The 21,939-nt window shown below is 41.9% G+C and overlaps 1 long non-coding RNA gene across 1 annotated transcript; it reads right to left on the bottom strand.

Annotated features, from left to right (window-relative positions):
• Positions 1-1,282: 1,282 nt before the first annotated feature.
• On the bottom strand, positions 1,283-21,528 carry LOC135279228 (uncharacterized). The gene is made up of 5 exons (XR_010346513.1): positions 21,459-21,528; positions 6,480-6,592; positions 2,360-2,423; positions 1,924-1,977; positions 1,283-1,390 (listed from the first exon to the last, which is right to left on the bottom strand). It is a non-coding gene; the product is annotated as an uncharacterized LOC135279228 (long non-coding RNA).
• Between the last annotated feature and the right edge of the window lie 411 nt (positions 21,529-21,939).

The following is a 21,939-nucleotide window of genomic DNA, read 5'->3' as shown; positions in this document are numbered from 1 at the left end:
GTGCAAAAGATCTGATCATTTTATCAGTTTGGTTTGGTTTTGGGGGTTTTTTATCATAAAGTTAAGCATATTCGACACACTAGGAGAATTTAGTTTAAATTTCTAATTATTCAAATACAGACAAAATGCTGCTTTATTACTTAGTATATCTTCATTAATTATCAGTGTTGAGGATGCATTTTAAGAAGTTCAGGAAGTTTTGAAGGCACTTTTTTAGTGGCACAAGAAAACTCTCAAGTTTTTAAGAACATCGTCATGATTAAATAAACATTTCATTTTATGCTTTAATTTTAACTCAGCTGAGTCGACAAGACAGAGTGGTAAAGGAGTCTTCATGGATAAAATTATCCAAGAAGCAAACACAACTGAAAAAAACACAAAACTTGCAAATACTTGTGTTTTCCTCTAATTGCTTAGAAATCAACTGCTACAGGACATAAATATCTGAATTGATTTTCAATGCTAGACACCACAATTCTGAAAGGGAAAAATGATATTTTTTTTAATTTACAAGCTGCACATAAAATTCGTCACACATTTTGATCCCACTTAAGTAACCATGAATGTTCTCTATTGGGGAACACAACACCCTGTTCACCTCCTGACCCGTTGGCCTCTTGGAGAACAGGATTGTGTGATCATTTCAAGAGCTATGTTTCCATTTGTGGATTGAAATAAGAGAAAAGTTGCCATTCACAAGAAGAGCCACCTTGGAATAAGCCCCTTGATCACATGCTGTTAGCAACACAGCTCTGGATGTTTAAAGGAAATGATCAGGGAGCAGACCACACTCGAAATATTTCCACACATTCAAATATGGCTGTATCCATAAAAAAAACAAAGCTTGGAATTCTCCCTCTTTGGTCATGAAGATACCTTGTTTATTAGAAATAAATTACCAAAAATGACTTTTCCCTGCTGGCGTTGCCAGGAAGCTCTTACAAAACACAAGTATCAAAGAACAAAAACCCCAGCCCTGAACAGTGCAGGGGGGTTTGGGAGCACAGCCTTGGTCTGGAGTCAATCACAGCTTTAATGGCCCACATTTGCACCCATTTGCAGTTGGGAAATAGGAGACTTCACGGAGCACATTGCACAAGCAGCGGATCTCCAGCGCAGAGATGTTCCTGGAGCCAGTGAACAAGACAGTGACACGCACCCTGAGTTCAGGAGGGGAAGTAAAAGGGTAAAACATGGCTCAGGCACACTGACCAAATGGGAGTGCACAGGGCTTTGTCACCTGTGTGTCCATGCCAACGTGCTCTTGCTACGACACATCCAGACACGATCCATCACTCAACAGAATGCGCCTCATGTCCCATGAAGGACAACAGGCAGCAGATAAATCTGGTCTAGTCCATATGGTGAGGAAGAAGCCTTTTTCCCCAGCCTAAAGATTAACGGCAATTGTCAGAAATCTTAACAGGGGCCAATGTAAAGATAATTTTAAACTTACAGAAATTCCTAAGCGGTTCATCATGCCTTGTCATGAAGTAATAATGACATGCAAAAGCTGAATTTAGTGTTAGACAGTCCATGGGGAAATAAAGGGAGGGGGGGAATAAAAAAAAGAAAAAGAATACACTTAAAGCTGAATTGGTTTGCATTTCCCAGTGGTCTCAACAGCCCAACAGAGCAGCAGCAATGCCACCACCCAACACTAAAAATGATCCACAAAGACCAAAGCACATAGCCCAGAGGCAAAGCCCAGGAAAATGTTTGCATTCCCTCCAAGCTGAAACATTCCATGGGCAGGCTTCAGCCTCCCAGGAAAACACACCACAGTGTTCAGCAGCTATTTCCAACCTCTGGTTTGCTTCCAGTCAGAACCCCTCCCCTCTTGCATCTCCTAGTGCACAGCCAGGGTTTCCAGCAGCCTTCTCCCTCCTCAGCCAGTGCCAGCCTCCAAAACAGTTTTCTCACTTTTTGTCTCTTGTCCTCTTTGCCTTCATTTTATTCTTTTTCCTGACTTCTCTACTGCAAGACAAATATCCTCATATCACCATGATTATACCTGTAAAAAAGGTTGCTTAAAAGAGTGCAAACCACCCATGATATTTAATGGGTGTCCTTTTAGGATTTGGGGAGGGCCTGTTTGGAAAGAGAGGAGCAGCATGGCCCAAGCCAGAAGCTGGGCCACCAGGTACTGCAGATGGGCTCCTCAGGAGCACTGGGGCTGCACACCAAGAGAAGGTAAGAGAGGATCTCACCAGGACTTCCCATGGCTATGGATCACACCCAGAATGAGCCACAGAACTCACAAGTAGGTCAGTAAGCCGCCAGAAATGCCCAAGCCACAGCAGCAGTAGCCAAAATTGGGCAGAAGCAAGGCAGGCAGCAAGATCAAACCCCTCCATACCTTGGTGGGTCTTCAGTGGGCTAAACGTGGCTGTGATTACTCCCCAGGACTGCACATTATGTTTCTGAATATAAATAAATAAATACATATATATAAGAGAGATTTACAGTAAGAAAAACACAGCCTGCTAGAGAGATTATATGAGCAGAGGAAGCATGCCAAAAGTGGTTGCTGTTTAATTTCAGCATACATACTGCCTCAGGTACAAACAAAAGTCTCAAGAATCCCATTTAAAGCTCTAATCAGGCTCTTCATTCATTTTCTAATTGGTAGAGCCTTATCCTGCAGCATCCAAATGAAGAATCAGGAAGAGAAGAGATGCAGGTCCAGGCTGTGGTCCACCTGCAACATGTTCTCAACACACCACAGATATCTGAGGTGGGACTTCACCCAACCTGGAGTAGCACAAAGCATAGAAAGCACCTTACCAGTGAGGCTGGTGACAGACTTTAACCTTTGGGGCTGTCTTTAGTACTCAAATGCTTCATACTGGTTTTTTTTTTTTTAATTTTATTTTTATTCACTGCCAGAAGCTCAGTCCCAACAGAGCAGCCAGCCATGAACTCATCCTCACTCCTCTCCAAAGGAGTGAAGCAGTTTGAATGTCCATGCCTTACACTGGCTGGGAACACAGTGGCTCACATGACATTAGAGCATCTACCAGGCCATCACAGTGGTAAAAGAGCTCCTGAAAACAGGGCAAGGTTGTTTAGAACCATTGTGGTATTCTCATTGCACAGGCCACCATTAACCACCTGCCCACCTGGAAGCAGGGATTTGGGGGTTCTTTACATCATTGTTTTCCATCAAGATGCTCCTGAAGGGCATTAATTGGACAAAATCCAACATACTATCAAAGTGACCTTCCTAATAGGTTTTTTATACACCACAAAAAGTAGTCTTTTGAAGACACCCCCCCCAATATGTTTCTGTTTGTTGTTTAAAAAAAAATGTTTCTCTCTTTGTTGTTTATAGAATCATTTCTTTTAATCACTACTGAAAAAATAAACTAGAGATATTATTTTTCATTCTGTATTTTTAAATGGATTCAGATGAGGAATTAAGAGGAAATCTCATCACTTCTTTGTTCGTATGAAAAATCTCAGACTGAAAACATCCAGTGCCCTCTTGTTATTGTCAAGCCTAGAGCCATTAAGAAGGTGGTCTTAAGAGATAAATAGAGCAGTGATGCTTCACCTCCTTGTTCAAATGGGGGTTTCAATAAAGCATTGCTGACTTTTTGCAGAGGAATTAGTTTGCTGCCTTTGGGCTTTAGGATACCAGCCATCCAGAGAAATCTTTTGACATCAGTATGAGATCTACTATAGGTAGCATTTAATCCTTTAAGACTAAAGGATTAAGCCAGTTGACCAGGAAGAGAAATTAGATTTAACACCTGGAAAATTCAAAGCATTTCCAACCTTCTCATTCCAGGGTTTCTCTCATAGTCCAGACAAGAACACTTACATGGCGTTTAGCTTCTATCTTTAACAGAAAAATAAACAAGTTTATATTGATCTAAAGCTGAATACCTAGTACAGACATGACACTGAAGTACCACAAAATGGACTGACAGACATTTAAAATAAAGGCCCAGAAGATGAGGATCTTTGTCATTTCTAGGAAGGAGAAACGCACACCTAAACCCGAGGTCAACATTCATGAAAAAAAGTGAGAAAGCATGAGATGGGTGTGCTGGACATGGCAGCCATGAGCAAGACCTGGAACAGTTTGCATTCAGCTGTGAAGTAGCAAATATCTCTAATTATTTTGCTGCTAACCTAGTTGTGCCTGATGAAATGTGCCTTTCAGATGGCTCATGCTTTTTGCTGGCCTTGTCCAAACTCACATCTCAGCCAGAAGGAGCAATTACAGCATCTACAGAGACACCAAGTCCATGAGACATAGAATGTATGTCAATAGCAACAGCAAAAATGGATTCCGAGAGGAGGAAAAAAAATCTAACAATTTTTTATTTAGGAAAAAAAGTGATTTTTAGCCCCCAGTATGGCTTTGCTGAGTTTATGCTGGAAAGGTGTGGTTAGCCCTTGTTCTGGGCAAATGCCATCACCACTGACATCCAAAACATCTTGGCTTCATGTTTGCTGTTCTGGGCAGTCCTCACTCAGGCAAAGTGAGCCACAGCAAAGCACCAGCTCTGTGACACAGCAGCATTATTGATTTAACTGGTTTGTTTCTGCCTATGTTTAATTGGCTATGTTAATAGCATTTTAATCCACATTTCACTTGTATGTGGCTGATAGGACAACACTGGTGTGGCTGTGGTGACATTTTCTCACCATTGCTGTCTGTCATCAAGCACCAGGCCAGCACTGTGAGGCTGACAATACCAAATGCTTTGTTTAATTAGGCATACTTTACACTATACTGTATAATTCCCCAGCAATGGCTGATTTTTTTTTTTATTAAATAGGCAAAACCATGAAAAACCTTTAATCAAATAGCAAAGATTTCAGTCATCTTTTAGCACGATTATTTAGCATTTCTAAACATTCAAATGAAGATTAATGAGAACTGAGTGGGGAAAAAAAAAAAATCTACTGGTAAAGTTGGAAAATCCTCTTTAAAGTTGATGCCAAGCAGCATATCACCAGAGCATCAAGCAACATGACTACCCAAGGTATTCATGCTTAGAAATATTTTCTCCATGAGAGTTAAGATCACCTCATCTCCAGACAAACACTCTATGGGTCTGTCACAAACAAACATTGGCCCGTGAGAGATATTTCCAGAGGATCATGGTCAGCCAGAGACAAGGACATTGTATGTGCCTTTGAGCCACCCATCTCCCAAACACTGTGGAGCCTGAGCAGTGAGTAATTCAAAGAGAAAATATTAAGACATTAACCAGGACGTCTCCTAAGGGTCTGTTGCTGCCCAGGCAATGAACTCAGCTCACAGAGCTTAGAGGGCTCAGCTGGTTTTTCTCAGTTCCAGACCTTTCCCAAGGAGAGAGGTCTGGCACAAAGAGTGGCCCTGGGCAGACCCCTCAGACCATGAACAGCTCTCCTCAGCCTCACAGTCCTGCCAGGAGCCAGAGAAGTTTTCACATCTGAATGCTGGCCATGGTCTATGACTTCTTGGTCCAAATATTGGTTGCCTTCCACCTCATGTTTTGGTCTGACTGCCCTCACCCTCATTTTTCTCTTGCTGTATAATCCTGCTTTTGACTCCACTCCTTCAGTCTCCATTCCTCTCTCACAGTTTCTTTTTTCCTCCCATTTCACCTTGCTCTCAGATTAGTAACTTAAAACAGAAGTTGAAAAGCAAAAATATCCTAAATTAATTTGGCATCTGCGCTATTTAACTGAATCAGATGCCCTGTTTAATTACCCCAATACTATTGTACTATTACTTTGGGAAAAAATGGCACAGGAGTGTGCTACAGCTGCTTCCACAGAATGCACTCTATATAATAATCAGGCCCAGAAATACTTTACAGATAGGAAGCTCTCTGGGCTCTGTGAACCCCAGCTGGCAGCGGAGCCGCGCGCTCGGGCAGCGCTGGCCGTGCAGCACTGAGGCAGCACAGACAGAGGTGCAGCTGGGCTCCCCCAGCCTGGGGCCACCGTGAAGCAGGGCAGCAATGTCTGCTGCAGGTAGGGACCATCCCCACTGCCCAGGCTCCTTCAGCAAGGGACAGGGCACGTCCACACCTGCCCCTGGTGTGGAGTCCCCTGCCCACCCTGCAGACCCTTGGTCTCCGCATGGGGCAGCTTTGGAGGGAGCCCTGCCTGCAGCTCCACCAGCTGCCTCCCTCAGAAGGGCAACTTTCACAGCAAACACATCACAGGAAGTGTGAAATGATCCCAGGAGAAGGTTTCCCATAGTGCTTGTTGGTGTCTCAGTGTGCTCAGAGGCACTGCTGAGGTCAGATTCAGCACAGGAGAGCAGACGAGGTTTTAAAGGGGAGGTAAAGTGGGGTGATGTGCACAAAAACACCCACTGCCCTTTGGAGAACCCTAGGGGGAAACTAGAATGAGGAGCAGGATCATGGAGAATAATAAAAAGTGAGACTTTTCCAATTTTCTGTGAAAGGTGAGAAAACAGATGAGGATTTTTGAGAGCAAATGTAACACACATACATGCACATACATACCCGCCATCTCTAGATCCTGGGGAGAAGGCAAGCTGCTGCATTGTGTAGAGATTCAAAATGTAGAAAATCAATTGTAAATCACGCGTTCTGGATTCTTTGAGATGAAGTGTAATCTGATTTACAATGTTACAAAAAGAAATTAAAGTTAATTCCAACATGATTGTGGGTATACCGCAATTTAATACAACCATGCTGTGGCCTTTAAATCTCCACATTGCAATATGCCAACAGTCATTACTTTTTTTAAGTTTCATATTTTATTTTAAACTATAAATTGGAAATATCACATAGCTTGTTATTTACATTTCAGAATTAGGATCTCTGCTTAGAAACACAGTGCTCTGTGCTGGAATACCATTATTGTGCAACTACCATACAGTTAGGATAGTTAAAGGCACTCCACTTCACCTCATCATTTTTTCTGCTTAAATATTATGCCACATTCTGATTAATACCAGACCAATAAAATCATCTTAGCAATCTGGTTAGAGTCTTTTGTCTACCCAGATGGCCTGCAATGTTAATGTGTGACAATTTCAACAATGAACTAGGACTGTTTTATGGAACCAACATTTGTTCCACTGCTTTTTCTTCTTAGGCTCAGAATTTTGACACAGATGGTACAAATTACTCAAAAAAACAGAAATGTTCATTTAGAAGGCTTAAATATGTGGTTTTACTCAGGCCATCCGAATCTTTTACATTTACAATTCAGTAAAGTTACTAACAACCCTGCTGTAATTAAGGTCTATAAAAATCTTCCCTTCTTTCCCACTTGCTTTTCCCCTTACATATCTACAGCATTTCATTATGCATCCAATTTATTAATATTTATTCCAGTTCTGAAATGTTTTTAATTTTGAAGGATTTACACTGTTCAATCTTGCATCCGATTCTTCATACCTTTCTAATTATGGGAAAGGGGGGAAAAAATATTTAATCTGTAACCACATCTTAATCCCCTAGAACCTACACTTTTCTAGATCTTGGAGTAGAAAAAGAAAAGGTAAAACTATGTCAGCAGCTTCTGGCCAAACAGCACAGCATTTTCAGTGAAGCAGAAGATTTTGTAATCTGGACTTTCCATACAGATACTCAGGAAAAAATAAAATGTCTCGGAGAAACTACTACAGGAATTGGAGGAAAATAACAGGATTCTTATAAAGTGTTTTCAAGAGAGAAAGGGTCTAAGAGAAACCCTGAACTAGAGACAGATGCACTTACAGCTTGACTGAGCCTATAAAGGCAGGAGGTTATTGTGCAAAACTGCCAGAAGACAAGAGAGTTAACGTAGAGCAACTGCTCTGGAGCTTTTGCTGCTACCCCAGGGAGAAGGGAGCTGGCACAGGCTGTCCTGTCCAGGCAGGGTCACATCCTGCAACACCAGGGCAGCTCCCCCAGACAAGCTTCCTGCCTGTACCTCCAGGCAAACCACCACGGGGGCTCCCCAAAATGGTTTGGCCACCCAGAGGTGTGGAGGAGCACCCCAGAGGCAGAGACCCTGCTCTGCTCCAAGCCCAGGCACACACCAGTCCTGGCTCAGGGCACTTCAGCCCAGCAGAGCCCATGGTCTGCAAGAGCCCTTGTGCTTCCAGAAAGTCCTTGGGGTTCATGGGAGAGAGGGCTGAAATCCCCCACGCAGGTGCACAGCACCCTGTGAGTCCCCACAGCAGGGTTTGCTTCCAGCACATCCTTCCAAAGTGGATCCTGGCACCAGGCACAGCCCCAGAAATCTCATGCCATTTCAAGCACTGCAGTTTCTAATGTTTATTTCAATGCCTTCAGCCAATTTACCTGAGCACAGCTCTTCCTTTGACACTTGCTGCATCTGTGTGTGGTTTCAGCATCATTCTGGTGCTCTGGTTTCCGGCCGACGATGTCTCTATGATGGCTTGGTTTTATTATTTAAACAAATAATTTAAACAATAAAATCAAATTTAAAAACCAACATAAAACCCCATGACTGTCCTTTTCAGGCCTTGCAGAAAGTACACTATATGCCTGATGCTCCAATTCATTATGATATTCTATTAGATCTGCCAACAGAAAGTGCATTTTGAGTTTCTAAATGTTGTTTCCATTAGAATCAATCACTCCATGCAATTAAGCCAATAGGCTCTCACCATTTCTGCTGTTATGAGCTAAACCATCCTAAATATATTGACAGCTGTCTCCTGGAAGATGACACAAATTAGGTGGAGGGGGCAGAAGCCTAAATGTCACTAGTGATAGGACAACAGTTATTCTTTCAGAAATCCACCTAATTTTCATACCCCATAAGGCATGCTGTAGACTTTTTTTTTTGCATTGGCAGCATGCAGTAATCGATGTTTTGCATATTACAATCAATAACATGCTTAAATGTTTAAGTTTTGCATTCTTTTGCGATAAACATTGATATATTACAAACTATGTAAAACTGTTCATTGGACTTTTTGTTTGCAGCATGTACTGTATCATTCAGCAAATAAGTGAGCTAAATATTGTTTGTTACAAAACAGATGTCACATGAAATTATGCCATATGTGCTATTAAACATTTTTCTTTCTTTTTTTTCTGGTAACAGTGAAAACCAAGATTTCATTTCAGAAGTGAGTGTATTTGGCTTTTCAAGGACTTGAAGCATGAAAACAACATCTCTAAAATATTTTTAAATCTGCTGTGCATCTTGTAATCCAGTTTCATAGGTGGAATCTGAGTGTTTTAAATGTAGATACATTAAAAATAATGAAATATGCTAAATGTATGATTGCATTACTACTTCTCCACAGGTTCTACTAATTTATCATAGAGGAAAATTGGAATTTTCTAGTTTAGCCCACCAGTTAAATGTTAAGATTTTATCACATTGGTACCTTTAAATACATGTTCTGTAACTTGAAAATTAATATATAATTTTCAGTCACCTAAAAAGACCACTCCAGTTTGTGGATGTATAAAATTTTCTGGAAACATTTTTTTGAATAGGGGGTGTGTGGGATTCACTGAGGTCAGGGATGGTCAATGCAGACTTGCTTCAGGGTGAAACCCAAACCCAGTAACTCTGCACAAGGAAAAGGAACACGATCCAAGATTCAACATTAATTGTTTTGACAGAATGTATATGTGAAAGCAGAGCAATCTATATCTCTAGACTCTCAAAGTGTGAACTCCACAACAGAGTGAGCAGAATGCAGGAAACATGTTGCTAAGAGCCACGCAGTAAAACAAAATCTGGTTGCCACAAGAAGAGTGACATTGGCATCAGAGGCAAAGACACTTACACCCACAAAAGGAAACACAGCACACTGGGAAAGCAAGGAGAAGAGGAGCAGATGCAGCAGCATGAGGAAGAAACTCAAAGTATAGATCTTCAGACTCCATATGTAGTTTTCTTTCTCTTATTCATCAAAAGGAGGAAGACAGGGTAAACAAAAAGGGAGATAAAGACAAGAAGGTGAAGAAAATATTTTTTTCTTCCTTTTCCCCCCTGAAGGCAAATACTTGCTTACATTTCTAAACATACTATCTTTGTGAGGCTTCTCTGTAATACAAATAACTAATTGCTTGCCAGCGAGCAGTAAAACTGAGAAGAGTCCTTGATCTCCCAGCTTGGTAGAGATTCCTGAGGCTTCTAGTCAGTAAAAAAAACCCCTGCAAATAAACTTTAACACTTCAGTGGATGGAGTCTCTCCTCCAACACTACGAGCTTCCACATGAAGCCAGACAATCTCATCTTAGACCCCAGGACACTGTGCCAGGCTGGTGAAGCTGCCTTCCACAGGTCACAGGAGCTGCTGTACTGCATCTAATCCCCTTCCAGCTTTCTCCTTTCTCCTGAAGGTGAGTGTCACCTTTTTCACATCCTATCCATTGTTTTGCAGGTTCTCCTGGATTATTTGTGGGGGAATGGCAGACGGGGCCACCAGGAAGGATGAGTGCTGTGCCTCGCTCACACCGCCACACACATGGGAGACAGATAAATACCAGTTTATTGGCTCATGGATGTTTCCCACGAGGAGAAGCTTTTCCAGCACAGTGATGCAGCAGAACCCCAATGTCTCCAACCAAGCAGCTCTGCCTTAGACTGACAGCAGGAGGGTGAGCCCTTGTTTTGGTGCCCACCCTGCAGGTCAGCACAGAGCTCTGGGTCCCAGAGATCCCCTGTCACCACAGGGATGGGCACCTGGTGCCAACGTGTGCCCCTCAAACCTGGTGCTGCAATGCCAAGCACCATCCTGAGACTGCTCTTTTTTTCCAGTTTCCTGATCTGACATGCCTTGGCCAAGTCTGAACAGGGTTTTTGTCTATAGTGCAAGACACAGTACAAGCAGAACAAGCATTCCCCTGGGAAAAATCACAGCCATGGAGCAGCAGGCAGGAACAGCTATTCTGAAGTAACTTCCTTCGTGGCAAATCCTTAGTCCACACAAGATCTTCAGCAACAAAACACACACAACTTCTAAAGAAATATCAAACCCAGCTGATTTTTTTTTCTGAAAATACACTATTTTTCACCCAAGATTATTTTTTATTTATATAGCTAGGTGCAGGTGTTTGGGGTGGTAGACTCTTTACAAGTGCCTAGGATCTGAGAGTGGGAAAGATTACAGGTAACCCTGCAACCCTGATTGAATGCAAATAGAGTTGTAAAAGCTTCCTCTTCTCCCTGCATCCATATTGCACCTTATGCAGCAAAGTGCTTAGTGCATGATAAAAATAGCTAGATCTTTCAAAATCTTAGAAGAAAGGTACTTGAATGTTTTTCTTTAAACGTTGTATTTTCTTAAAGGCAACATAATGAGGTCAACCAAAGCTGGATTCAAGCTGATAAACTGTGTTTAGGAGAAACCAGAGGTTGAGCGAGGGGGTTTTAGCAGAGGAAAACAAAGAGAATGATTGCAAAAGTCAGATCTCAAAATGTTAATCAGATTCAGAAACATAAAACATGACAATTTAATGGTGTTTGGTTAAAACCAGAAAATTTTAAAGTTCTAAGCATCTTACATTGAATTCTAATACTTTTTTAATTATTAGATATAAAATGCTTACAATTTTCACTGAAAATTAGACTTGGTAATTTATATTTCTTGTTTATACAGTACAATTTGCTGATGAAAAAAATGTGCTAAACTTATTGATTCATGACCATAATTGTTTAATTATTTATCATTGCAGAATTATATTAGCATTTATAATAATGCAGATGTGCACAAAGGCTAAGAAGTCATATACAGCTTTTGTTTTGTGTTTGCTGTGCTGAAATGAGGTTGATCCAGGTTGTGTGTGCACACTGCATATTGCAAGTGTTGCAACTCGGCGTCTCTGGGTTTTGCTGGAGTTAGAGGGGTCTAACCAATAGCTGCAATAATGAGAACGCTCCGATAGTTAATAAAGAATATAAACCCAAAGCCAACAGCACCTCAGAAGAAGTCTCCTCTCAGGCTGATTCCTCTGTTGCCACGATGCACATTAAATTCAGTGCAACACACGCACAGCTGTTTGCTCCCTACCACCCACAGCAGAGCAATAGCTCGTGTGTGTTTGGTACAGGGGAAGCCAAGGAGAGCTGCACACCACAAAAATTGCAACCAGCTAAGCCAGCCAAAATCTTCTGTGTGAGGCCAGTTAAAGAAGAACATCAGATCTCTTGATATGAGAGAAACACATTCCTTTAATTTTCATCTTTATTTTAAGGGATCATAAACAGTGGAAGAAAATGACAGATGCCTCACTTCAGCCTCTCCTCCCCTCTGTGTGCTTAATCTATTCCCTCAAGGAACTCCAATAAGGCTGACATACATCCCTTTCTGGAGAGCTGCTAAAATAGCTTTGCCATGGGCTTCACAAGAAATTTGTAACACTGAGTGTGTCTTTCTGGACTCATCCTTCTGACATATTGATAGCCAAGGCTGCCATTGCCTGTCCCCTCCGCGCTCTTTTCACCTAACACTATTTACTGGTGCTACCTTTTCATAATTAAGAGTCCGTATCAAAGCAGTTGTAACACCATTTAAGCAGCTTTTCTAAGGAATCAAATCTAAATGAAAAGGCAAAGTATAAAAATGCCCCATCTTCCACTGTGCCTAACTGATTTGCTCTGCATTTTATCCTCAGGGAGGTGCTGATTCCAAAAGCCAGGGAAGAAGGACCATTCACAAAAGCAGCATCACACAACCAGCAAGGACTGATTGTGCATTGTACACCCACACATGTCAAGGGTCTCTGAAAGCAGCCCCCCAGCCATGCTCTGGCCGGATTGTTTATCACAATTCACAGAGTGAGCATTTAACCTACTGACTCCTGCACCACAGCACAGGCCAGGTATTTGTTTCTTTTGTTAGATTAATATTGGTAACAGAATAACACACTCATTAGTGGTGATAATGATTATACAGCAAGGTAGAATAGCAATTCTTCCAATGTACCGCACAGAGGAGTCAGTTTCATTAATTAATGAAATTTATTAAAGAACACAAGACAATCAAAGTAAACACACTTTGCTTAAGCACCTTCTCAGATGCTGATCATTGGCTCAGTAACTAAACCTTTCCACCTGCTATGAAAATGCTCCATGTGCCATACAGAGGGAAGAGGGACAGGAGAGCACACCCTGGCTCAGAGGTGGGCAGGCACCCTCCCCCCTTGGCTGGCAGAGCAGAAGCCCCCATAGAGGCTGCAAGGGGCTCCAGAGCAGGAAAAATCCAGAGGAGACACACAGCAGAGGATGAAGTGCGTCCCCACACTGAATAAATCCCTCCATTTCCCAGCTGGCTCTATCACTGTAAAGTGAGACCAGCTCCTCTGAGATTGCTTCTGCAAGGCCCTAGCCACACCTTCAAGAAGTTTGGGCAAGGACTTCTTCTGAGCAGGATTATTTCAAACACTTTGCAGTTATTAAAACCTGAATCCTCATAAACCTCTCACAGGGATGGCAATTTAACAAATTATTTACCAGAACTGCAGAACAACACACAGGTTTTGGTTTTCCCTAATGAAAAAAAGAAAAACAAAAACCCTGAAACAAACAACTATGGCAGAGTAGAGACTTGAATCAAGTTCCCAGTCTCAAAGCTATCACAGGCAACAGTGCCTGCATTTTTTTAAGTGATCACATTCCTATATGACTGTCACATCAGATTTTAATTCTGGCCACCAACACGCTGCCATTTGCTATCTGGGGGATTTATTGGCTTTGCCAAGCCAGGAAATACCAGAGTGTTCAACTGTACATTTACTGCTCAAACAGTTTTAGGGTGAACAAAGGTGGTGACGAGGAGTAAGATTGCTACAGGGGCGGCAAGACTTAGTTTCCTGAATTTCCTCAGGAATAAGTTACATGACATACTATTTCTGATCTTCCAGTTTGATCCTTGATTTTTAGTTCCCCCACCATGAGACAGAAATTGCTCAGTGTTGTGCAGAGATGTTTAAGAAATTAGGAAATGTCTGAATACAAAAGACACCACAACAGGAGACCCAAAACATGCCATAGCAGAAAATCAGAGAAGGTATAGCTCACCTTAATTGTTTAGTCTGTTTTGTTCACATACAAATGTCTTTTAGAAAATTACAATAAACTGCAATGTATTTTTATCATGATCTTTTCAGGTGGTATCATATCTACATTAAACCAAAAGTGTCTGGTAAGAGCAATGTGCCAAAAGTCAGATGCTAGTTCAGTTTGAAGTGTTTTTTTAGACCAAGACCTATCCATAAACCAGACAGACACATTTAATAGCAGAGAACAACTTTTTAAAGTAATGCTTTCTGGATTGCCAATATTTGCTGCAAAACTTCAGACATCCAGAGAAAAAAGTAAATTTATCTCTATCCTGCAAGAAAACATTTTAAAACCAAAGTCAACAAGACTTTGTCTCAGGAAGAGGATTTGAGGGCTGTTTTGATTCCTGCACAGGACTTGGTGCAAGTCACTTCCGAGTTTATTGTATTTCTTGGATCTCCAAATGGAAGCCAAGATCATTCAAAATCCACCTCATAAAAGAAGTGCTTACAACTCCTAAATCATGACCCAGAACTCAGTATTTCAGGTCATTTATTTGCAAGATAAAAAACACTTACCTGTTGCAGTTCTTACTAAATGATGTGTGAAGTCACTACATTCATACAAGGCTGATGTAACTCAGTAGCCCAAAATGTTTTTTGCATCAGCACCAATCTGGAGCAACTGAGCTTTCAGTGAAGGAGCATAATTTCGTGCAAATTGTCCCATGTCCTTAAAACCATTGCCCCTAAAGTCAGAATAAGAGTGCTGCAGAAGCTAACCCAGGAAAGAGCTGCTTTAACACGCTTAATGAACAAATGAGGTGGAATGGAAATGAATTTTCACAGCAATCAATGCAATATTTCAATGTTTCCTTGAAAAGTCTGGCTCCTCTCCTGCCAGGTTGCCCCTTTCCTCTTTCCCAGTGTATTTCCATCAATTTAGAACTTAAATCAGTAAAACAATTGTGTGACTTTCAAAAATGCTTGAAAGCTATAAGCATGAAAATGTATTTTTTGTGGCTATGTGCAACCATGAAACATTTTTTAATGAAGAGATTGAAGTTGTATCTGCTCTCTTACTTGCCTGGGTTTGCTGTCACCAGTGCTGCACCCCCACAACTTTGTAATGGTTAACACATAAGCACGTCTGGACTACAATGGATGGGTTTTGTCCTTCATTAGAATCATTGGTTTTCATCACACTTTATTTTCAGTAATTTTCCTTTAAAATAACTCTTTGAACCAAAGCCTACATTCCTCTCTAGTTCCAACACTAATCTCCTATTTGCCAGTCCTCAGGATTCACACATATTGCTATATTTGGTGTTATTCCTAAAGCTCTTCATAATTACACCACAATTAATTCCTTAAATTTAAAAGTGTTTTGAGCTCTCCTAATTGTAGAGACAACTTCAAGAATATTGCCAAAATAATCTAATGGTCTCCAAGTGACAAAGCAATGAACAAAAATCACTTTAAAATAAAAAACCCTCTTCATAAGCCAACATCATATTTGTGGGGAGCCTGACTCACAGTTGCGAGTGCTGGTGTTCAGTAACATAAACTGCTCTTGTCACAAAGATCCTGGAAACTTTATACAACTTCTTAAGGTTGGGGAGGTCATACAGCAAAAGTGCTAAACCCCCACATCTTCCAGTTCCCAGATGGATGCCTTGTTCACAGACATGCCAATCCTAGACTGGCTTCTTATCTCTTTAACACCCCATCCATGATCCTGATCCTGCAGCTGAGCCCCCCTCAGCTGCTGTCTCTTCCTGCCCCTTCAGTCTCCACAGAGGAGGCCAAGGCCACGTCCAGGCAGCAGCAAATGCCCTGCACCCTCTGACAGCCACAGCTCAGCACAGGAGGGACTGCAAAGCCCTTCTGTCCTTCTCCACTGTGACAAGGACGCCTCTCTGGTGGCAGCAGAACAAAGTGATGTGCCCAGGCAGAGGTACCAACGTCAGTTCAGAGGGAATCACCACCTGCACAGCACAAAGCCCATGGGGCATGTAAAGAAAAGCCTCCTGTACACCTCAAAATGAACAGGAGCTGGAGAATCTACAGAGTACAGAGGAAACCCCTTTTTGTCAGTCTGGTCACAAGTGTCTCCTGAACACAAAGAGTTCAGAAAAACCTGTGGCTTGATGGAGGCAAATTTCATTCTTCAGGTAAAAATAAATTGAGGTAAACAAAGTAAAGCCTTCTTCCCCCTCCCTCTGACAGCACTGAACTCTCAGAAAGCCTCTCCAGGCCTGAGCAAGCAGAGCCTGAGCCACTTACTCAGGACGGGTAAGGTACAAAGTCCCATCTGGGGAGTCCTGTCCTGTAACCCACTGCAAGGTCACCTCCACATCAAGCTGATTTCAGAGGCTGCACAACACTGAACAGACTCTCTGGCTGATCCCAGAGAGCACGACTCCCACTGCAACATGAGAGTTAGCCCAGTATTCTAATCATCACCCAGGCCCCAAAGAGCGCTCAGACTGAAGAGATGGTGAAAAAAGAATCTTTTAGGAGATAAGCGTAGTTTTGTCTCTGCATAATGAGAGTAAAACATGAGATATCTAAATCTTTATCCCATATTCATACACTTATAGCCAAAAAAACAAGGAACAATATCAGAAATGTTCCAAGAATACTATGCCAGCACTTATCTGGTGACACTTGAGATGAAGAAGATAATTGAAAGGATGATTGCATTGGGCTTGTTGTACTCCATTGATAAGAAAGGTTTTAGAGAGCCCATTCAGTATGCTCAGCCATGATACAAGATGCCAGGAGAAAACACAGTACTGCAGCAGTGACAGCACCTCGGATCTATGAAACATTAAAATGGAAGATAAAGCAGGCTCTGAAAGAAACAATATTGGGCACAGTTTGCTCGATGACAAACACTTGGACAAATATCCAGACATCAGAATACCTCTTAATCACTGCCCTCTGACTGTCACCTGCATTCCCATGCAAAAATCTGCCCTTAAAGGAGAAGCCTTTGCTGTCCCTCCCCTTGGAAAAGGCCAGTAAGAAAAACATCAACAGCCCAAATCCTGTGTGGTTGTGCTCTCAGGATCTGCCAGCAGGGCTGACGTGAAGTCCAAACCCAGGAAAAACACGAGGTGATCACTTGTTTTCCTGTTCTATTTATTAAACAGTTCTTCCTTGATTATAACTAAGCACTAAGTTTTTGCAATACTAGCAAAATCTGTAACGGTTTCTATAACTCTCATGATATTCTAAGCTAACTTCAGAGGCAGAGCAATTTACCAGAACTGCAGCTTAAACAAGTTTGAATTTCATTTGCTATATATATGAAGAGAATGCTCTTACTGAAAAAAGAAATGCATGAGCGCACATTAAAGCAGAGCTTTGATTCTGAACTCTTTATCCTGAACTCTGAACAATGGATACTTATGAATCATTTGTGCTGCATACTGAAGCCTTTTGAACTGGTAACAAGAGAAATCAGTTCTGCTAATGCATCTCTCATCCCAGATCTCTCACTCATCCAGATTTTAAATCTGAAACTTAGAAGAATAAAACCGTCTTTTTGGAAGGACCAAGAGTATTTTGGAAAACAGACTGGTCAGAGGGGAGGGGAATTTCAGGCTGGGGCAATAAGGAGATTGTGTGCCTGTTCTAATTTTCAAGACCAGATGTTTAAAAGAAATGGCTGACAAAGGTGGGGGGAAGAGGCATTACAAGGTGGTTTGTACTGCTTGCATTTGGGGTCTGTCTGGGCAATATTGTCACTGCATGGTGTAGAGCAAACCTGAATCATGGAGGTCCTACTCATTGAGATGATATTAAGTAAAATTTTGGATGTGGACACAACACTGGATTACAGTTTAGGAACCTGTCCTTTATACTGGCATAAATTTGGTGCTAGTAATGAAAAAAGCAGTGCCACAAAGGTAGGATTCTCTCTTAAGGAAAACCAGCCTTACTACTACTATAAAGTCTTTCTATGTAAGCCATCTTTAGTCCTTCCCTACTTCTTACAGTTAACAGAAAATTATCTTAGCTATGAAGTAAAAGGCTCCTAGTTATGAATTTTATACAAGCCAGATGTAGCAAGTTCCACATTTGAGGATATGTTTCACAGAAGAGATCAAACTCAGATTAAAAGAACTAGAAGGGCAGTCTGCAATGATGCCTGGACAGACATGTGCCTCCAACTCCAGGCTTTTGAGAATTCCTTTAAACAGGAAAGTGTGCAAAAAAAAAAAAAAAAGCTACTGAAATTTTATAAGAGATAAATTGCACAATACCAACCTGATTAAATTTCAAATGCTATCAACTTTTGCTCAGAGTCTAAGAGAGAGAACAGACCTGAATGGAGAGTGCAGCCTCTGAAAATGCTTTCCAGGCAGGTCCAGACATGTGACAACTGAATGTCCACATTAAATGACAATGTCACTAACGACAGAAGCATTGCAAGATCAAAGGAAGTGCACAATCAGAACTCTGCATTTCAGTGCCAAATTCACCCTTGGTATCTAGCAGTGATGACCTCTGGGTGACCAAGTGCCTGCAGTGCCCCAGGTGCCATACCTGTGCATGGGACAGGCTGGACAAGCACACTGCTTGTGTGTACATGCTGCACTGAGATAAAACAGGCCCACAGAGTAACCCAGTCCCCTCTCCTTGCCGTGCAGCCACAGCTTCCCAACAGAGCCCATTTCCTCTGGCAGTTCCCCAGGTGGATGGCTGCACCTGGGCTCAGCTACCAGAAGGCTTTGGCAGCTCATAAAGGGAAGGGGGTGGGATGAAGCAGAGATCCCAAGGCAAGCTCAGCAGTGTCCAAGGGCACCATCCAAGGGTCTGTGGTACTGGGACACTGGGGAACTTCAGGGTCTTGCTGCTCCGTCACCCTACATGTCCCTTTTCAGCAGTGACCACTGCCCATGTCAAAGTGCAGGTGAGCCTCTGCCACAGCCCTCTTCCTACAGGGGTGATCTGTGGGCAGGGTGCATTTAATAAATTACTTAAATCTCAACTTCTGGATCTACCTATAGTGCCCAGGGTTTCATCAAATGTTTTTCTTACCCTCTTTATAACTATATACATACTTAGAATTAAACAGTGGTAGAATTTTCTAAGAATGTGCCATAAATACTTTCATATGCCAAACTGAAAGCTTCCTCTCTCATGTTTAGTGACCCTCAAATCACACTTCTTTCAGATCACCCAACTGTTACAGTAATAGCAAAAGCAACAGGATGGAAATAGCAAAATTCCATGCACATGCAAACTTTAGGCTATATTCACAAAAAGGAACAACCTCTCCTCTGAAATGCAGCCAGCTCTGGGCTAAAATGAATTTTGATTTAAGAAACAAAACAACTCCCCAGCAATTTTGGAGAAAAGACAAGTTTTGCACAGGGCAGCTCTGCTCATCTAAAGCGAGCAGCAAAGTAATAGGAATGTCTTCCTGCAGAAAGAGCAAGCCTGGAAGCCACCCTACTTGCTAAATAGCATAGAACACTGACTGCTGCCTGAAAAACATGAATCTGCATTTTCCAGGAAGTTCTGAGTAAGATTTGGATACCAAGGAGTTTCCCTGTAGATGGGACAAGAGCAACAGTGTGAAGGAAGCAGAAAACGAAGCCCCAACGCAGTGGTGCAAGTTCTCATTTGCAATGCTAGAGCTGCTTTATATGCTGAGCTCCCATCCTTCAAGAGCAGGTCAATGTTTTAATGTGGATTGGGCACATAAATGCAGATCAATTTATGCATTAAAAAAAATCATCTACATGTGCATTTATTTCAATTTCATTTTAGTGAATCAGGTCCTGATTCAATGCTAACTGAAAACCCTTGAAATAACTGCGAGCTTGCTCATAGCCAATTCTGTGTCACCACTATGAAATTAGTAGTGAAATTAAATGGCTCAACAGTGCTAAGACATTCCCCAACTACTCCAGCAAGCAGTCGCTCACCTCTAAGGTTAACAGGATAAAGGCTGGATAAAGAAACTACTCATTATACCAGCTCTACAAAGAAGCAATTATGAGACTTTATAAAGTGGTTTCAAATATATTTTGCAAACTAGGACTCAGACAAATATTAGTGGCAGCAAATTACAGTACTTAGCAGAATTATCACCAGAAAAGAGACTCTTTTAATCTATGAAAAATATCAACAAAAGATGTAAATATGGACTCCTCGATGGGTGGTATATCTTGAAGAAAATATACATCTAATCTCACAGTGTGTTACCTCCAGTACCTGGAGAGAAGGTTAACAATTCAGAGCTGTTTCCTACAGCTATAGAATATATTTTGATGTAGATTTGTAGATATCACAGACTTAAAATCTATTGTATAATCACAGGGCAAGTGCAAGGAACCTGGGGACATACTTCTCCACAGTAAAGTGCTGGAACACTGGCTTTCATTTTAATCAATGCTATTCCCTGTTTTTAACAAATTATATTTCATTCTGTGGCCTTTAGGTTCTATTTTTTCTGCACATAAACAGCAACAGCGTTTTCCCCACCACATGTACAATTTGCAGCTGAATCCTGGCATTACACAAGTATTTATCTCCACGTGTGACGGGCAGCTGGGAGAGCACAGAGTCACCCTCACTGAGCTTCAAGCACCAGAAAATGGTCTCCAAAACAGCCCTACTTGGATACCGACAGATCTGTGGCTGCTCTGGGTTAAACTGCACATGCCAGCAGGAAAACTGTTGGTGATCCAGGGATTCACAATCCCCGTGCATTCCACTCCTCACAGTCCCAGTCAATGGGTGAATGAGTGGTGGGAACCAGCACCTTGGGATGTCAATCAACTAGTGCAGGTAAACACCAGGATAACAGAGAAAAATTTGCCCATCCTGCCTCATACAATTCAATGGCCAAGCTGCAATTTGGGAAGTCAAAGATTTCTCCAGCTTTGGCCTCTCCTTGCTCAAATCATGAAGCACCCCAGTGGAGACCAGCACTTGTCCCACTTGGCCAACTACTGTCACAGGCAGAAAACATTCCTGTGGCTCCTTGACATTTCTTTGTCTTTCAGTCCCTCTTTCTTTGAAGGAAGAATATGCATGGTTTTAAATACCTTCCATTAAAATCACATACAAAGTGTTTTGGACAGTACTCCAGCAGATCTGGGAAGTGACCCTGATCACACACTCCAGCAAAGGAGACAACTTCCAGGGCAGTGGCAATCACTGCCTCCCCCCTCTTCCCCTGAGGGACCTCAGTCCTCCTTGCACCCACTCCCAACCACATTTACCTGGAAGCTGTGGTAGGTGCCAGCAGCAAGAATCTGAAACCCCCTGCATTAACTGAATCCATCTGAGAAGCAAGTTTCCATGGGCTCTTTAACCCTTCCTTGCTTCATTCATGTGAATTTGTGTTTGGCAAGCTCCAAAACATTCAGAGGTCAGGTTTTAGCTTAATTAAGAAACCACAAAAATCCAGACAATCATCCAAACCTTCTGAGCCCTCGGAGTGTGGGAAAGTAAAGTAAGAAAATCACACACCAGCAATTTCTCTGAAGATTTCGCATGTTTGCTGTTTTGAACAAGCCTTGAAAATACCAGAACATTTTCTGTCTCTCATGCTGAACTTGAGCTCAACAGAGACCCCACCAAAAACTCAGTGTAAAACACCTGATCTCTGGTGCATTACCATTTGCAGCTGCTTAATTTTCCAGTATCCCACAGCTGCTTTTGACTCCTCCTCAGAAAATCTGCTGGGGATAGCATTTCTACCTATATTCTGTCACATACCACTTCTTCAGTTTCTTTCACCGGTTCCTTCACTTTTAAAATCCATCTTCCTAAATTTGGAAAATAAATCCTCCCCTTTGTTCCCTGGGTGGGTATAATTCACCCCTTACTTCTCCACATTTGCCATCTGACTCCTGGATGAAACAGCAGAGAGCTGCAGCATCAGCAGTTCCTAAAGAGACCATCCCTTTCCCTCACTGTTTGGATAATGGTTGCTCCATGAGATCAATTA

Source organism: Passer domesticus, chromosome 12 (genome assembly GCF_036417665.1).
Source record: "Passer domesticus isolate bPasDom1 chromosome 12, bPasDom1.hap1, whole genome shotgun sequence".
Classification (NCBI taxonomy): Eukaryota; Metazoa; Chordata; class Aves; order Passeriformes; family Passeridae; genus Passer; species Passer domesticus.
The sequence above is the reverse complement of the archived record's forward strand: the minus strand, read 5'-3'. Positions and strand labels throughout refer to the sequence as shown.